General features: G+C 43.2%; 1 long non-coding RNA gene and 1 pseudogene across 1 annotated transcript; both read right to left on the reverse strand.

The window, feature by feature from the left end:
- Nucleotides 1-355: 355 nt before the first annotated feature.
- LOC111818990 (zinc finger protein 160-like) lies at nucleotides 356-7,015 on the reverse strand (annotated as a pseudogene).
- Nucleotides 7,016-9,495: 2,480 nt separating this feature from the next.
- On the reverse strand, nucleotides 9,496-15,026 carry LOC111821519 (uncharacterized). Its single transcript, XR_002824906.1, has 3 exons — nucleotides 14,961-15,026; nucleotides 13,002-13,039; nucleotides 9,496-9,578 (listed from the first exon to the last, which is right to left on the reverse strand). It is a non-coding gene; the product is annotated as an uncharacterized LOC111821519 (long non-coding RNA).
- Nucleotides 15,027-16,716: the final 1,690 nt, after the last annotated feature.

Below are 16,716 nucleotides of genomic sequence, written 5' to 3' on the forward strand. Positions count from 1 at the left end.
TCACTTTGAAGACTAAGGTGCACCTGACCCAAGCCATAGTATTTTCAATCACCTCATATGCATGCAAAAGTTGGACAAAGAATAAGGAAGACCAAAGAATTGATGCCTTTGAATTATGGTGTTGAGGAGGAATACTGAATATACCATGGACTGCCAAAAGGAACAAATCTGCTTTGAAAGTCCAACCGAAGTGGTCCTTGGAAGCAAGGATGGTGAGACTTCTTCTCATGTACTTTGGACATGTTATCAGGGGGACCAGTCCCTGGAGAAAGACATCATGCTTGGTAAGTTAGAGAGTGAAAAAGAGGAAGACTCTTGATTAGATAGGTTGATACAGTGACTGCAATGGGCTCAAACACCTCAAGGATTGTGAAGGTGGTGCAGGACTGTGCAGTGTTTCTATTCTACATAGGGTCAGTATGAGTTGGAACCAACTGGACGGCACCTAACAACAGTGAGGACTGAGCCCCAGTTAAAGGTTTTACCACTTACTACACCTGTACGGTTTCTCTCCCATATGGATTCTCAGATGAATTGTAAAATGTGAATTCTGACTAAAGTCCATGCCACATACATTTATAGGCTTTCTTACCAGTACAGCTTCTCTGATGTGTAGCGAGTTGTGAGGCAGAGTTAAAGGCTTTACCATACACATTACATTTGTAACGTCTCTGCACCAAATTCTCTGATGTTGTATAAAGTTTGGTCTTTGGGTAAAAGCCTTCCCACATTCATTACACTTGTAAGGTTTCTCTCCAAGTATGAATTCTCTCATGTTGCGCAAGTTCTGTTCTTCGGATAAATGCCTTACCACATTCAATACATTTGTAAGGTCTGTCTCCAGTATGAATTCTCTGATGAGTTGTAAGGCCTGAATTTCCACTAAAGAACTTACCACATACATTTATATGGTTTCTCACCAGTATGGATTCTCTGATGTCTGGTTAAGCTTGAGCCTTTAGTTAAGGATATTCCACATACATTACATGTGTAAGGTTTCTCTCCAGCATGAATTTTCTGATGTTCTACTAGTTTTGATCTTCGGGCAAAAGTATTACCACATTCATTTGTAAGGTCTCTCTCCAGTATGAATTCTCTGATGGGACGTAAGGCCTGAACGTTGACTAAAGGTCTTGCCACATGTATTACATTTATGGGGTTTTTCACCAGTATGGGTTTTCTGATGTATACTGAGGTTCGAGCTAAAGTTAAAGGCTTTGCCACAAACATTACATCTGTAAGGTTTATCTCCAGTATGAATTCTCAGATGATCTTTAAGATATCCGTTTTGACTGAAGACCTTCCCACATACGTTACATTTATGTAGTTTCTTTCCAGTATGGATTCTTTGATGTTTAGTGAGGTCTGAGCCACTGTAAAAGGCATTGAGAATTTTGTTACAGGTTGTAATCACTCCTTGGCCATTTCTTTCATCACCTCCCCACTGACTGTCAAACTCATGCATATCTTCCCTGACTTGTCTGAAATCAAAATTCTCGATGCCATGACTTTCATGTCTTTCCAACAACACTCCCTGGAATAATTCTCCTTTATTAATGATCTCTTTTGGTGATAATTCCTTGATCACAGATTCAGAAAAGATATCTAAAAGATATAAAAAAAAACAAGATTTCTATTAACACCTGTTGGAAAATATTTTACATTTAAAAACATAATTTTCCACCAACAAGAATACTTATAAAAGAGTTTTGAAACTTCTATCCACAGGACTTCAAATAATTAGGGACACAAAATTAATAGGATTTCTCATGCAGAATAGGCATTTGCAACAGTAACAACCGGTGTCTGATAGTTATATTCCTAATAGATACTGAAAAAAAAAATCATCTGTAAATAATAATGAAAGTTAATTCATAACACAATCTAGTAAAACATGAACAATATAACAAGTATAGTTAACAAAGGTATAGTCTCTGGAATTATCAAGAATTCTCCTTTAACAGGATTAAAGGAGAATCCCAGGAGGAGGAGGACACAGTAAGAGAAAGAATATATGTTGAGAATACCTGACTTTTGAAATACCATATTCATGTAAATACATAATATTAAAACAATAAATACAATGATTGGCCCTTAATGGGTAAATAACTAAACGAACCACAGTGCAAAATGGCTTATATAGAAGGGTGGTGGTAGTAGTAGCAGTTAAGTGTAAAAACATTTTTTGGCAGTTCCACTGAGAATCATGGAGAAATTCATTGTACAGAGAGGTGGTCAGCAACATAAGCATCCAAAGATGGGTAGAAAACAACAGAGCAGCAACGGCATATGAATCAACACGGAATACGTGAATGTTATACTAAATAAAGTTGTAAAGAAAGAAGAGGAACATATCAGTCTTCAAATGTTAAGAATGTAATTTCCAAACCTTTATTTAAATTTTGTGGAAAATGCAGGCATTAAAAGCAAAGGTGAAGTGCAAAAACTGGCTAAGTTTCTCGTAAAATACAAGATATTTAAATATTAGTTTGTTATTCTAAGATGTGTAAGGTGAGTCTAGACAGCAGGAATAATTAACAGAATAAGACATTTGCAGCAAAAGAAAACCTTATTAAAATGTAAACAAAAGTCAACAAGCTATGTTTAGAAAATTTAAAACACACTGTAGAAAAAGCAACATATTTCATGTAATGAATTATGGCATGTTAATTTTATGGTATTTGTCAGATTAAGACAGTAACTTAAAGTATATATTCCAAAGACACACAAAATTCCTAATGTAAAAAATTCAATTAATTTAAATGGGAAAAGGAAACTTTTTCATAGTGTGGTGCAGTGAACTATTATATGGACCTTCTAGCTATGGTCTTGTAACTCGCACAAATTGACCGGACTGTCCCACCAAGAGGATCGGATGGTTTTCTAATGAAAATAAGGTGCATGGGATTGGTCAGTTTTGCTATTCTGCTGGCTTAAAAGGAGCTAATCCCAGAGGCTGGGGGAGACCGCACTACCATCAAGAAGAAGAGCTAGGAGTGGCATGTGTCCTTTACATCCAGGGTCTATGTGCTGACAACATCCTAGACCCAGGAGACAGAGAAGTGGAAAACGAGATGGTGTGAGACGGCAAGAATGGTGGCAGTGAAATAGCAACAGCAGTACTAGGAAAATGGTGGGAGAAGGCACAGTGGTCTTCCTGGCCCACAGAATGAGGTAGCTACAGTGGGCGTGCTAATCCATGGAGTGAGAAAGCTGAACACTTTTGGGCAGGAGGCTTGCTGGTAGAGTGGGGTGCCTCCAGGCACCTGTTGGCAGAGCTAGGCTGGCCAACTCATGGAACAACAGAGCTGAGCGCCTTCAGGTAGGAGGCTTGTTGGCAGAGAGGGGTTCCTCTGAGCCCTTACTGGCAGAGCTATAGAGCTTTGTAACTTGCCCAAGCAGGGCAGAGGGCAGGCCTGAGCTGGGACTAAGGCCGAGAGCGAGGGCCCAGGCCAACGGTGAGGCTGAGGCCAAAAGTGAGGGCCTGGTGGCAGCAGCCAAAAACTGTTCTGATCAAAGAACTGTATTCTGAGTTGTTCTTGTTACCTCCAAGTTGATCCTGACCCTGGTTCTGAATTGTAACCTGTTACTTCCCTAATAAACCCCGTAACTGTGAGTATGGTGAGTTCTGTGTGGCCACTGTAACAAATTATCAAAAGAAGAGAAGTACACATTGCTGTGTGAGAGATGACTGCTGACAGAACTGGTAAAAAGGTTGGTGCGCTGATGTATGTCTGACATCCACCTCGTAGCAATTAGCTTTTTAGGGTGCTGACAGAGTGGGGTGCCTCTGGGTACTTGTCTGCGGAGTGAAAAGAGCTGCAACAGTTGCCAAACAGGGCAGGGGCTAACATGAGGCCTTTCCTGAGAGGAGTAAGAAAAGCCTGTCCTCAGGGGGCCAAGAGGAGCCTGCTGTCAGAGGTCAAGTGGCTTGTCCTCACAGGGCTGAGAGGAGGCCTGCAGAGCCCAAAAGGGGGCATGCATGGCAGAGAAAAGGGCCTGCTTGCTTGCACAGCAGAGAGGAGCTAAGAGAGCTGTGCTGCAGTAAAGAAAGGAGACTCTGCCGATATGCTTCATGAGCCTGAGTTGTAGCCTGCTGATCCTGATCCCATGTTACTTTCCTAATAAACCATTTAACTGTCAATATGGTCTGTGAGTTCTATATAGCCATTGCAACAGATTATAGAACCCAGCAGAGAAGCAGAGTGCCCTGAGGAGGATGGCTGGTGTCAGAATTGGTAAAAAGATTGGAGAGTGGAGGTATGTCTAACCTCCCCCTCACAAGAATCAGCTCTGGGATGATCTTGATGGTGACCCTCATTCTCCCTGAAGTTAGACAAGGTCTAACACTACTGCCACCATACTATTACTACTGCATTGCAAACAAGATACAAATGAAGAGTCACATAGGAACAGGTCTAGGAGGTGTCCTGACCTAACATGTGAAAGGGAGTAGTCCCCATATAAGGCTTCAATGTCCGCAGGGACTGTCCCAGGAAACACAATCCTCCCAAGAACAGATGTTCTCGAGAACCAGCATGCCCTTAGAACTTCCAAGAACAAAGCCTTTTATTGGCTTCATTATATAGTCATGCTTGAGGCCTCAACGCATAGTCATGACTGATATATTCATGCATGACTGATTAGTTCAAGCCCCCTCCCTTTCTGAGGTTAGTTAGCAGATATGTGGGGTCTGTGTAGCCCCTACTCATATGCACAAATTCTAAAGTGTTGCCTGCCATTTTTAGATAACAAAGACACCCTGCCTACTCAGGAAATTCCAAGGGTTATGTTTCACGAACCAAAGCCAAAGGCCAAATCAAGTTCTTTGTCTAAGCAGGGCCTGAACAGCCTGGGAGGTCTTGTAAAAGCCTTATGCAGTTTCCTGAGCATCATATACAATGGAAGAGCTGGCAATGTTTTGCTGTCTCCTGAGGTCTCCCGAGAGTGTGGAATGAGAATAACAGGTGGATAGATCTTTCAGGACAACAGAGGCCTCAGCTCTGATGTATAAGAACTGAGAAATGAGGATCAGATGGAATCAAGTACAGAAAGTGAAACCAAGAGGGCAAGAGGACCCACTGAAATAGTCTTCCTCGTCCCTCTCAAAGCCAAGGAACCAAAAGCCTCGCAGGGACCACATAATAGCATGCTGTAGGTTGTAACAGACTTTGCCTTTGTCTCTGCTCTAGCTGGAACAGCACTGGGGGATGAACTCTTACACGTCTGAAGAAAGTACTAAGCGGGGGGGGCAGGCAGGAGAACGAAGAAGAAAAGTTTACTCGGAGACATTACAAGAAATAAACTTGTGTTTTCCCATTTGAGGGGGTTTGCAAACAATATGTACTAACGTGGTTTCTTCTCTAACCATCTGAGGTCTTATCTATGTTCACACCTCGATACAGTCTCACTTACTTGGGTCGTTTACTTTATCCATCTTGTTGACTACAGTCCAGGGCTCTGTCCCCTTCTTCAAAATGGAGATAACATTCATCTCAGAAGGTGAGAGTCCTGCTTATAAGAAAGAAAAAAAGGCATGATATGCTACAGCTTTTCCAAAACAAAATCCAAGCCATGTGTTCAGTTTAGAACATCACAGATGACTCACAGAAAATTATTCCAAAAGTTTTCATCCATCGACTACTTCCTTCAAAATGCTTAAGAAATATATTAAATATGGAGATAACTAGCTCTCTTCCAACAACTATTGAACCAAAAGCACAGGAGGAAAGTTATAGAATTGGATATACTAAAGTAAGCCATAAAGTAACAGTAGAAACTTGAATTGTTGTGTATTTTTGCTGTGTATATTTTCAACCAGAACAAAATAATTTTATTTTAAAAAAAAAAGCTCCTAGTAGAAAAAGCCATTTAGCTGTTTACTCATGTTTGCATTTTAACTATTGTACCTAGATAACTGTGATTAAAAAGTTCAGCTTTTGAAAAATGTGTAATTGTTTTAACAAGAAAGAGATTAAAAACATTACTCACTTATTAAGAAAGGAAAACAAATTAACTTATCCTTTTACCAGCTTTAGCTAACAAGTATTATAAACATTTATCAGAAAATACTTTTCACCAATAAAATAAATTAATAAAATATAGAAAAAAACAAATAAATAAAGTACGCCAGGTTTTGTGCTCACTGAAGCTCTGGAAATAGCTATGTTCTAGTGTGAAACAGGCAGATCATCTGAAGAAAGAAGAAGACTAAAATCCAGATATTGCATTATGAAGCTTTTTATTTCTAAATCAACTTCAATCTTGTCTTAAGAACAGAGATTTCTAAGTACAACAAGCAAAGCAGCGCCTTCCAAGAGACTCACAAGGGAAAATGCAAAGACACACAGGGCCGATCTGGATATCTAGAAGGAAGTTATGCTCACCCAGAGAGACCAGGTTCCTGTAGTTCTCTACCATCATGTCCCTGTACAAAGCCCTCTGAGCAGGGTCCAGGCATTCCTACTCCTCCTGAGAGAATTCTATGGCCACATCCCTGAACGTTAACAGTCCCTGCAATAGAAAACACATCTCACCAAGTGCATAAGAAAAAGTTCTAATTCTCAAGAAAATGATAGAAAAAACGTATACAAATCAATTCTGTTGATGTGAGCATTTTCACAGATCCATATAAGATAATGTTATGCAAGTTATATGCCCCTAATTTTGTTTTGTCGTATTTTTCCACCAGAGGATATGAAATCCTTTCAATTATTTTTTTGTGGGCAATAAAAGAAAGGAACTTGCCTCAGTTCAAACTGCTAATAACTGGCAGAGCCAGCACCTGAACACAGGTGGACAGGCTTCAGCATTGAATCTAAAGAATCAAACAGTTAAGTAACAGATACAGCATTGAAAGGATGTTCACGAAGGGATTCTAAACAGCTCTAAGGAAACCTGTGTGGTACATTATGTAGGACATGTCCACACTCATCAGAATAACCCACTTGCAAGGCTGGAAATTAGCTGGAGCTTGCAAGTAGATATCCTGATATGCTTGTTTTAGGTGATACCTGGGTCCAGGAAATGAATGGAAATGGAGGTGGTACAGCAATGCAGAAATGGACTGAATCTAGACATATTCCTCTTTCACCCACTGAGGCACAAAGTGCCAATAAAAATTGTTCTGTCTGCCAGCAAGAAAGACTTAGACTGGAGATGGCTGTGGGGCAGATTCCTAGGGGGAAGGCCCTACACATAGCTGGCATGTCAGACCAATGCAAGTACTCACAGTACTACTGAAGAACCAGAACAGAAGATTTTGTGTCAATTTGGACTGCTCGGTCATGCTTCTTCAGACAAAGGAACATGCTTTTATCTTCAGAGTAACAGTTTGATAGAAAATTGGAACAGGGAATTGAAACATTGCTTCTCTAAAAGATAAAGGCATGAAGGGCTGGCTTACACTTTCACAAGTGTGTGCTCACACACAATATGAGGACGGAAAGGGAGAATCTCTCATGGACAGATTCCTCTGACTTTTTTGTTAGATCTGGGGAAGAAAGGATGGGGGAGAATACTGGTATGACTATACAATTCCTCCCCATATCACTTCAATTCTTGTCTTTTCCCCACATAACCTCAATTTTTTTCCCATTGTCTGATGCTATGGTCCAGGACCTGGGCTGCAACCAGGGTGAATAATGTAAACAGGGATGATTCCTAAGCAAAAACTGTAACTATGACTGTGAGTGGACCGACAGGGAGGCACTTACCAGAGTAGCACTGCTGCTGGCAATCTATACCAGTACAGTGGCCGCACTGAAAGTCCCTTCCGAAGATGGAAATATTTGTATATAAACAGATAAAAGGAAAAAGAGTAGCTGTGTGTAAATGAATGAATGAATGTGTTACACAATGACGGAAATAAAAAAATTACATTAACGCCTTGAAAGAGACTTAGAGCAAGAGATGATATTGCTCCTTAGCTCAATTATACAGTATCTGAAAGGGAGACCAGACAGACCATTCCTGCTTTTGGAACCTGACAAGATCAGACAGAAGCATGTTGTAAATCTGCAAGCCTGGGAGTAGTTTTACAACATGATGGGATGATGGACGGAGGCTAATGACTAAAGCCTAATGACTGGGACTCTGACAATATATCAGTTTCTTTTGACTCTTATTTTTGGATTATGGTGTAACACTGGCACTGCTGAATAATGATATTGATGGTTAAACGTATTGGGAAACTGAGTTGCAGCCTCCTCCACATGTAATAAGGGAACTGGCCTAAGGAAGAACTAGACGGAGATAAACGTACAAACAATGGTAATGAGAGGAGAGGAAAAGTAATCCTCCAAATGTTAGACATATAAAAGAAACCTATGGCCAAAGGCCAGCAGATGGTTGTAAGGTAATGAATCAACTTTTGTTGTTGGGTGCCGAGTGGATTCTGACTCATAGTGACCCTATATGAGAGAGTGGTACTGCCCCATGGTGTTTCCTAAGCTGTAATCTTTATGGGAGCAAATCACCAGGTCATTTCTGTCAGACAGCTGCTGGTGGGTTTGAATCACTAACCTTTCAGTAAACAGCCAACCCCTTAACAACTGCACTACCAGGACACTTTATTCCTGACAGATAAACCCATTCAATTTCCTGAGTAAATGAGGTGCCTTTATTATCTAAAACCTGAGGAGGTTGCTGCTGGTGTCTGATGCGTTGGGCAGACTTGGCAGTCTGGACAAGCCTTTAATCTCTGAGATGTGGCCTAGCTCCAGGAGGTTGGGATCAGAGTAAGAAGTGCCAGATGTGCAGCCAGTGTCAGAACAGAAAAGAAACAGAAATGATAGGAGACTGCTTTGCATTGATCAACACATTTGCAATCAGAGAAACGAGAACTGGGATTTGAAAATTTTCCCAGCAGATGTGCTGTGAATGATTTAAAGAACCTCATACTGTAGACATTTAGGTGGATTCCGTATTTTAAATCTGATTACAGAATAAAGCATCACTGATGGCTGTTATGAAACTTTCCATTCCATTCTAAATCAGTATTTTGGAACCAAAAACACACCAATTCCCATGTTGAGTTTCAAATTTATTATAAAATCAAGCACAGCAGGTTTCCCATCATAAATCTTCTTCAGGATTTTCAGCTTTTCCCACAGATTAATATGGCACATAAATGTGTGGTTTCTTTAATGCTGGTCCACAGAGAGCTCACACGGCTTCCAGATGTGAACCCAAAACCTTCCCTGCTACCCACACTAACTGCTCCAATGGAGCCTCTTCCTTTCTCCTAAACAGGCCTGGTATGAAGCCCTTCCCATGATGCTCCCCGAATGCAGCCTTTTCACAAGTCCCATGTCACTGGGTTGCACCATGAGATGGAATCTGCATGAAGGTGAGGGAGGACAGAAAGAAGGCCAATGACGGGTGCAAGCAAATATGTCAGGCAGGACACGTCAGAGTCAGAGGAGATCAGCAAATTCTCAGGACAGCATTTCAGGAAGGAGACAGGAACCAACCAAGACTATGACTTGCCTGGGAAATAGCCATTCTGGATGCCTCTTTCTTTACTCCTCTTCCTCCTGGCTTCATTCTCAGGCAGGATGAGTATTGAGAGGTCAATCCTGCGTATTGAAAATATGCTCTTAGAATCAGCACACCTCTTCCTGTGCCACAACCACACACACAGGAAGGACCTCACCTGGGGAAAGACAGTCCCTGCTGCCCACTGCCCCAGGAAGGACTCAGGGACAATAACCTTCTACATGGAGACCAACAGGTGAGTTTATCACCCTCCCCTCCTGGTGGAACCCAGACTCTGCTGCAGCAGGGGGATGAGGGGTGCACTGATCCCCCTACATTCAGGTCCCAGACCAGCACTGATACCACACGCCGTGCACAGCAGAGCCTTCCCACCTCCACTGGATCAGGGACTAGTTTCACCCTCCGAAATGGAGGGCCCAGAGCCTTGGTGCTCATGGCTGCATGCAGATTAGAATCACCTGGGGCACTTTAACCATCCTTGAGCCTGTACATCACCCAGAAGATTTCATGGGGAATCGCTGAGGAAGGTCACAAGTGATGTATTTGCAAAATGCGTCAGCAATCCAGTGTGAAGCCAGGACTAAGCTGGCTCAGAGGAGGCAAGGCCAGCACACACACCTTCCACCTGTGGCTCTGCTCTGCCCAGGGACCATGATGTCACATGGATCCAACCAGTACAAGGGCAGGAGCAGAGAGAAACTTGCAGAACACCTACCATAGGCCAGGGGTTGGGGGTGAGGGTGTGGCTGAAATGTTAAATGCGAGTCAGAGAAGACTGCCCTGGAAAAAAAACCAAACCAAACCCACTGCCATCGAGTCAATTCCGACTCATACCGACCCTATAGGACAGAGTAGAACTGCCCCATATGGCTTACAAGGAGCACCTGGTGGATTTGAACTGCCGATCTTTTGGTTAGCAGCCATAGCTCTTAAACACTACACCACCAGGGTTTCCGGACTGCCCTGAGAAGGTGATATTAGAACAAAGCACCAAGGAATAAAGGGTGTGTAACAGGTACCAGCGAGGGACCAAGGAGATTCAGGCAGAGGGACCAACCATGTGAAGGCCCTAAGGCAGTAGTGATTCTGGTCCCCGGAAGAGGCTTGTATGGCTAGAGCAGAGGAAGTGAGCAAGGAGTCAAGTAGGACATGAAGTCTCAGAGGTCCTAAGGAAGCAGACTGGAAAGGGCCTGGGGTCCTCAGCTGTTTTTCTTCCACACCACAAGAGTATTTTGGAAACCATGTATTTCTTCAATCATTTTAAGATACAACCTAATGTTTTCTTCATTTTATCCTAAAGTTAAATACTTACAAATAAGGTACTGTCTTGTCTATTTAAAAAAAAAAAAATCCCCTGGGGAAACCAGCACAACTTGTATAAGGAAAGGTCATGAAAGCTCCATAGATACATCCAAACTCCCTGTGGGACTGAATTGCTGGACGGAGGGCTGTGGGGACCATGGTCTCAGGGAACATCTAGCTCAACCAGCATAACACAGTTTATAAAAAAAATGTTCTACATTCTACCTTGGTGAGTAGCGTCTGGGGTCTTAAAAGCCTGTGAGCAGCCATCTAAGATACTCCACTGGTCTCACCCCTTCTGGAGCAAGGGAGAATGAAGAGAACAGGATACAAGGAAAAGATCAGTCCAAAGGACTAATGGACCACAGCTACCAAGGCCTTCACCAGACTGAGTCCAGTACCGCTAGATGGTGCCTGGCTACCACCACTGACTGCTGTGACCTGGATCACAACAGAGGGTTCTGGACAGAGCTGGAGAAAGATGTAGAACAAAATTCTAACACACACAAAAAAGACCAGATTTACTAGCCTTAAAGAGACTGGAGAAACCCCGACAGTATGGCCCCCAGACACCCTTTTAGCTCAGTGGTGAAGTCACTTCCGAGGTTCACCATTCAGCCGGTGATAGGACAGCCCCATAAAACCAAATGGGACTAACGAGGCACAGCAGTCCAGGGACAAGGACTAGAAGGCAGAAGGGGACAGGAAAGCTGGTAATAGGGAACCCAAGGTTGAGTAAGGACAGTGCTGACATGTAGTGGGGCTATTAACCATTGTCATAGGGCAACATGTGTACTAACTGTTTGAGAAACTATTTTGTTCTGTAAGCCTTCATCTAAAGTGAGAATAGCAGCACAACTGGAAGAACGTAATCGATGTCACTGAACTGTGCATGTAGAAATTTTTGAAATGGTGTATGTTTGGCTATGTATATTTTCACCAAAAATAAAAAAAAGTCAAGAAGGGAGAGTGTTGACGTGTCATGGGGTTGTTAACCAATGTCATAAAACAATATGTGTACTGACTGTTTAATGAGAAACTATTTGTTCTGTAAACCTTCACCTAAAGTACAATAAAAAAAAAAAACCCAAGATATTTATTGGAGCCCCAGGAGGTTGGAGCAGCCCTTAACTGAGACCTGGAGGAGTGCAGGGGAAATATGTTTAGGGTTTAAGGTGGAAGAGATGCCTGTGAGAGGTCCCAGCAGACACTTCCAGGAGCCAGCTGGACGCATGAGTTTGGAGTTCAGGGGAGAGGTCTGACTGGAAGTAAAAATGGGAGATGTCAGGGTGTTTAAAGCTGGATGACATGGAAAGGCCCTGGGTATAGACAGAGAAGAGAAGAACAAGGACTGCACCCTCGGGTGCTCCCTCTTTCAGAGACCAGGCAGTTCAGGAGAAACCAAAGGAGGAAACTGAGATGTGATCAGGAAGCAAAGTCAAATATGAAAGAAATACACAGACAGGCAGATATTTAAAGAATACTGCAATGTCCTGAAAACCAAGAAGAATGTTTTTCCAAAGAAAGGGAGTGATCAACTGTGCAAGATGCTGCTGACTGAATCAGGGTTCAGCTTAGGAAAGAAGCTCTGAGTAAATTTCTTCATCATGAATAGATGGGCTCTGTTGGAACAAGGTTCCAAGCCAATCCACACAGCCTCTAACATTTGCACAGAAAGGACAAGAGGGACAAGAGGACATCTACTTATAGCTCAAAGCTCACTATTTTAACAGATCACACAAGGGAAGAAAATTGAGTATTTGATTAACTGCATAAGATAGGTTTCTATATAAAATACAAAAGATCACTGACATCCCTACAAAGTATACACTGAAATAGTCTAACATTATTACTAGGTACCAAAGAATGTTCCCAATACATGACAAAAAGTAGAAAGCATGCAGTTCTAATAGTCTGAACCTGACCTAGTAAATTTCAAAGGAAAAACAATTTTGGAAAAAAAAATTAATGACAGCTAGCGTCAAAGTTGGAAGCCTTGGTGTAGTATCAATTAAGCACTGGGCTACCGACCAAAAGGTTGGTTTGAGAATGTTCATGCACCGTGAAGAATGTAATCAATGTCACTGGACAACTTGTGTAGAAATTGTTGAATGGGAACCTAAACTGCTATGTAAACCTTCACCAAAAACACAATAAAATATTATTTAAAAAAAAAAAAAAGTTTGGCGGTTCCAACTCACCCAGCAGCTCCACTGGAGAAAGACCTGGTGATCTGCTTCTGTAAAGATTACAGCCAAGTTAAACTTATGGGGCAGTTCTACATTTTCACAAGGGGTCGCTATGAGTCAGAATTGACTCTATGGAACCCAACAACAACAATGATTATTTAGAGAAAAGTTGAAATTCAATAAACTAAGTTAATCACAATAATGCTGGGAAAAAACCAATGTAGTATGAAAATAAGAGTAAATCCATTAAAAAACAACAGAAAAAAAAAAACACTTTTAATGTTCATTTGAAAGGGCACCCTGTAAGGACAGAGACTCTCCTGGAGGGCAGAGAGAGGGTGAAGCCAAATTGACTGAGACAAGTAACTGCCCTCTAGCTGAATAGCAGTTGTAATAGGGGTTATCCTTTGATGCAAGTAATATTAAAACGAACAACCCTTATAGACAGGAGTTTTTGTCCTTTCATTCTCATCTGTGTGATTTAAACAAATTTTACACTACAAAGCCACAAATATATTACAATTTAATCAACAATATCCCATCAACTCACCACTCATCTGGATCTGAGTCCCCTCTTTCTCCATGACTATGTGTTTCCCACTTTCACTCTTAATGCTATTTGTCCTTCTGGCTTTCGTTTTCTCTTGCTCCTTTTTTAATGCTGTGTTTCCTCCTCAGTTTCTGCTCATTTTGTTCTCCACTATCTCCTCTCTAGTTGTTTCTCCCCTTCTGTCTAGTCCTCCTCCTATACCTGTTCAGCCCCACTCCATTTTACTTTGTTGCTCTGTCTCCCCAACCTCTCTGATTGTACCTCATCTTCATATATTTCTCTCTTCGCATCTCTGTCCCCCTCTACTGTTAAGCTCCCTTTGTCCCCACTCCCTGGCATCCCCAGCTTGCTGAGTTCCCTCCCTGCTGTTTCTCCCTCTGATCTCCATGTCACCCCTTGCAGATCGATCTGTCCCTCCACCAAGTCACTGTCTCTAATGGTTCCAACTCTTTTACCTCTGTCCCCTTCTACCCCCACTCTGTTGAAATGCCTTCCCCTTTGTCTCCCCACTCCTAGTACTATGGGCCCTCTCCTCTTTGTTCCCCTCACTCTTGGATGATCATCCTTTTTTCCAGTTATATCTATTTTCTCTTTTCTCCTGCTACTTTTCTGTTTATTCTCTTTCACTGTCAAAGTTTCTTTGCAAGTCCTTCCCCAACCCTCCATTTTCCCATCTGTTTATGGTTTTCCATAATGTTTGTTTTCTAACTTTCGATATTTGCAGTTCACTCACAGTTGCTCTCTGTGTCTTTCTCTCAATCCTCTCGCCCACACGTGCACAGGGATGGAATGAGATGCCTGCTGCCCAGGAAAAGCACTTTCCAAGGGGTGGGATCGGGGATGGAAGAGCACGGGATGCCAAAAGACAGTCCCAGATCTCCTCTACCGACACCGGTTTCAGGGAGAAAGCGGTGACTGTGAACGGGAAGTCGAAAGAACAGCATGGCCAGACAAGAAGACGACACGAGGTTGAGCTCTCAGGAGAGGGTGGCGTCTCAGAGTCCCAGAACCAGGAGAGGACGGGAGGCCCGCGCTGCCCTCCAGGGGCGACACTGAGGGGGGAGGGAAGGGATGTAGCCAGAGACTCCCCCGGCAAGGACTTGACTCGGAGCAGGGCGGGCGGGGTTCAGGGAAGGGTTTTTAGCAGGAAAACGACGCAGACGGCGGCGTCTGCACGACCCCAGGGCAGAAAGGCCGGGGCGGGGACCGCCTCAGCGCAATTTTACACGGAAACGGACGCGGACGCCCTGCCGGCGGTGGAGCGACCAGGGCTCGTAACCTTTCACGGCCGCACTGGGATCTCAGCGGGGTGGGAAGCGCAGGTGCGGGGACTTTAATGTCCAGAGCGACCCCCGGGCCGGGTGTGGAGAACCTGGACAGCGAACACCTGGTTTAAACCAGAAAGAGGGCAACTCACTCACCTTTATTTCTCTCAGAGCAACTGGCTTCCTCGTCTGTACACTGCGCAGGCGCCCGCCGGAAAAGACGAGCGACATGGGGGCGTGGCCGGGGCGGGGCTAGGAGAGAGACCAGTTCCGGCGGGGACGCAGCGGGTGGGCAGGGCCGGGGCTTTTCTCCGCCTCGCTTCCGGTAGATCTCCGTTTCGGGTTTTAAAACTTTGGATGTGTTTAGTCTGTGCAGAAGAGGTGCTCTCTACCTATTTAGTTTCATGTTTCAGACAGTTTAAGGAAAAACCAAGAGGGTGGGGACCACTTAAACATTGGAAACTGCGTTGTTTTTCTCTTAATTTTAAATCAGTTTAAGTTGAAACTTTTACAAGCTGGTGGAGATACCTTTCCTAGCATAAGGGTGACGGGACTCAGGGGTATGGGCCTGAGACCTTGAAAAGGGGAGATGTGCAGAAGTGGTTGGCCCCAGGAACCGCTCCGGATATTAGAATTTAAGCCATTTAATTAGGAAAGAACTGAAATTGTCAGTGGAGATCCAAACTAAAATGTAAAATGCAAAACTGCCTGTGCTAATGTGTAGTTTCATCCTGACACCCTAAGAGTGCATCATTTCCATTTCTATCCCTTATGAACCAGGGAGACAGAGACTCATCCTGTGATTCGTAACTGAGACTTTCTCTGGGCCAGACTTGGGGTAGGGACCTGAGACAAACAGATGCGGTAATTCGGGTCACCAGCCTTTGCTTATAAAATACCAGTAAGGGCTAAGGTAAAAAAACAAAACAAAACGGAAAATAGTGAATATTGGCAAGAATGTAGGGAACTGGAATTTTTGTCTCTTGCGGTGTGGACGCAAAATTGTACAGAGTAGTGGAAAACTCTGGGAATTCTCAAAAATCTAAAAATAGAACAACCATATGTCCCAGAAATCCCACTGTTTGGAGTTAAGACAGTGCCTCGTGGATGAGGCCTGGGCAAAGCCAGATGGCAGAAACTAAAACAAAAAAGCATTGCCAATCAATTCAGTCCGACTGATGGCACCCCAGTGTGCGGCAGAGAATGGCTGTCTAAGGTTTGTATGGCTGCGACCTTTGGGGAACAGATCACCAGGCCTGTCTTCCTGGGCACCCTGGGACATGAAAACCCTTGAATGTCTTTGGGATCCTGTGAAGAAGGCTTGCTCTCTGCCTATATTTAAGTTACTGATTCATACAGTTTAAGGTAAAAGCTTAGAGTTGTGTGTGACTGCTTACAAGCTATGATGTTTTCCTCTTGACAAGTTGAAAATGGCTTAATTTGAAAGGTATTTTCTGTGAGTTGGTGCAATGAGTGCAGAAGCTACTCAGGGTGCAGAGACTGGGTGGGGGGAGGTCTGATGTGCGGCGGTGGTTGGATCCAGGAAAGTTTCCTCCAATGACAATTTAAGTAATTAAAAAAAATTTATTTTTTCCATACAAAAATTTGTACATACATTGTTATGTGACTCTAATGGCTCTCCCCATACTGTGACAGCACAATTCTCCTTTCCACCCCTGATTCCCCATGTCCATTCAACCAGCTCCTAACCTTCTCTGCCTTCCCATCTCACTTCCAGAGAGAAGCTGCCCATTTAGTCTCTTGTATCTACCTGAGCTAAGAGGCACACTCCTCACGAGTATCACTTTATGTCCCACAGTTGAGTCCAATCCCTGTATGAAGAGTTCGCCTTGGAAATTGTTTTAGTTCTGGGCTGATAGAAAATCAAGGGGCCATGCTTTCTGGGGTTCCT

Source organism: Trichechus manatus, unplaced genomic scaffold (genome assembly GCF_000243295.1).
Source record: "Trichechus manatus latirostris isolate Lorelei unplaced genomic scaffold, TriManLat1.0 scaffold00087, whole genome shotgun sequence".
Lineage (NCBI taxonomy): Eukaryota > Metazoa > Chordata > Mammalia > Sirenia > Trichechidae > Trichechus > Trichechus manatus.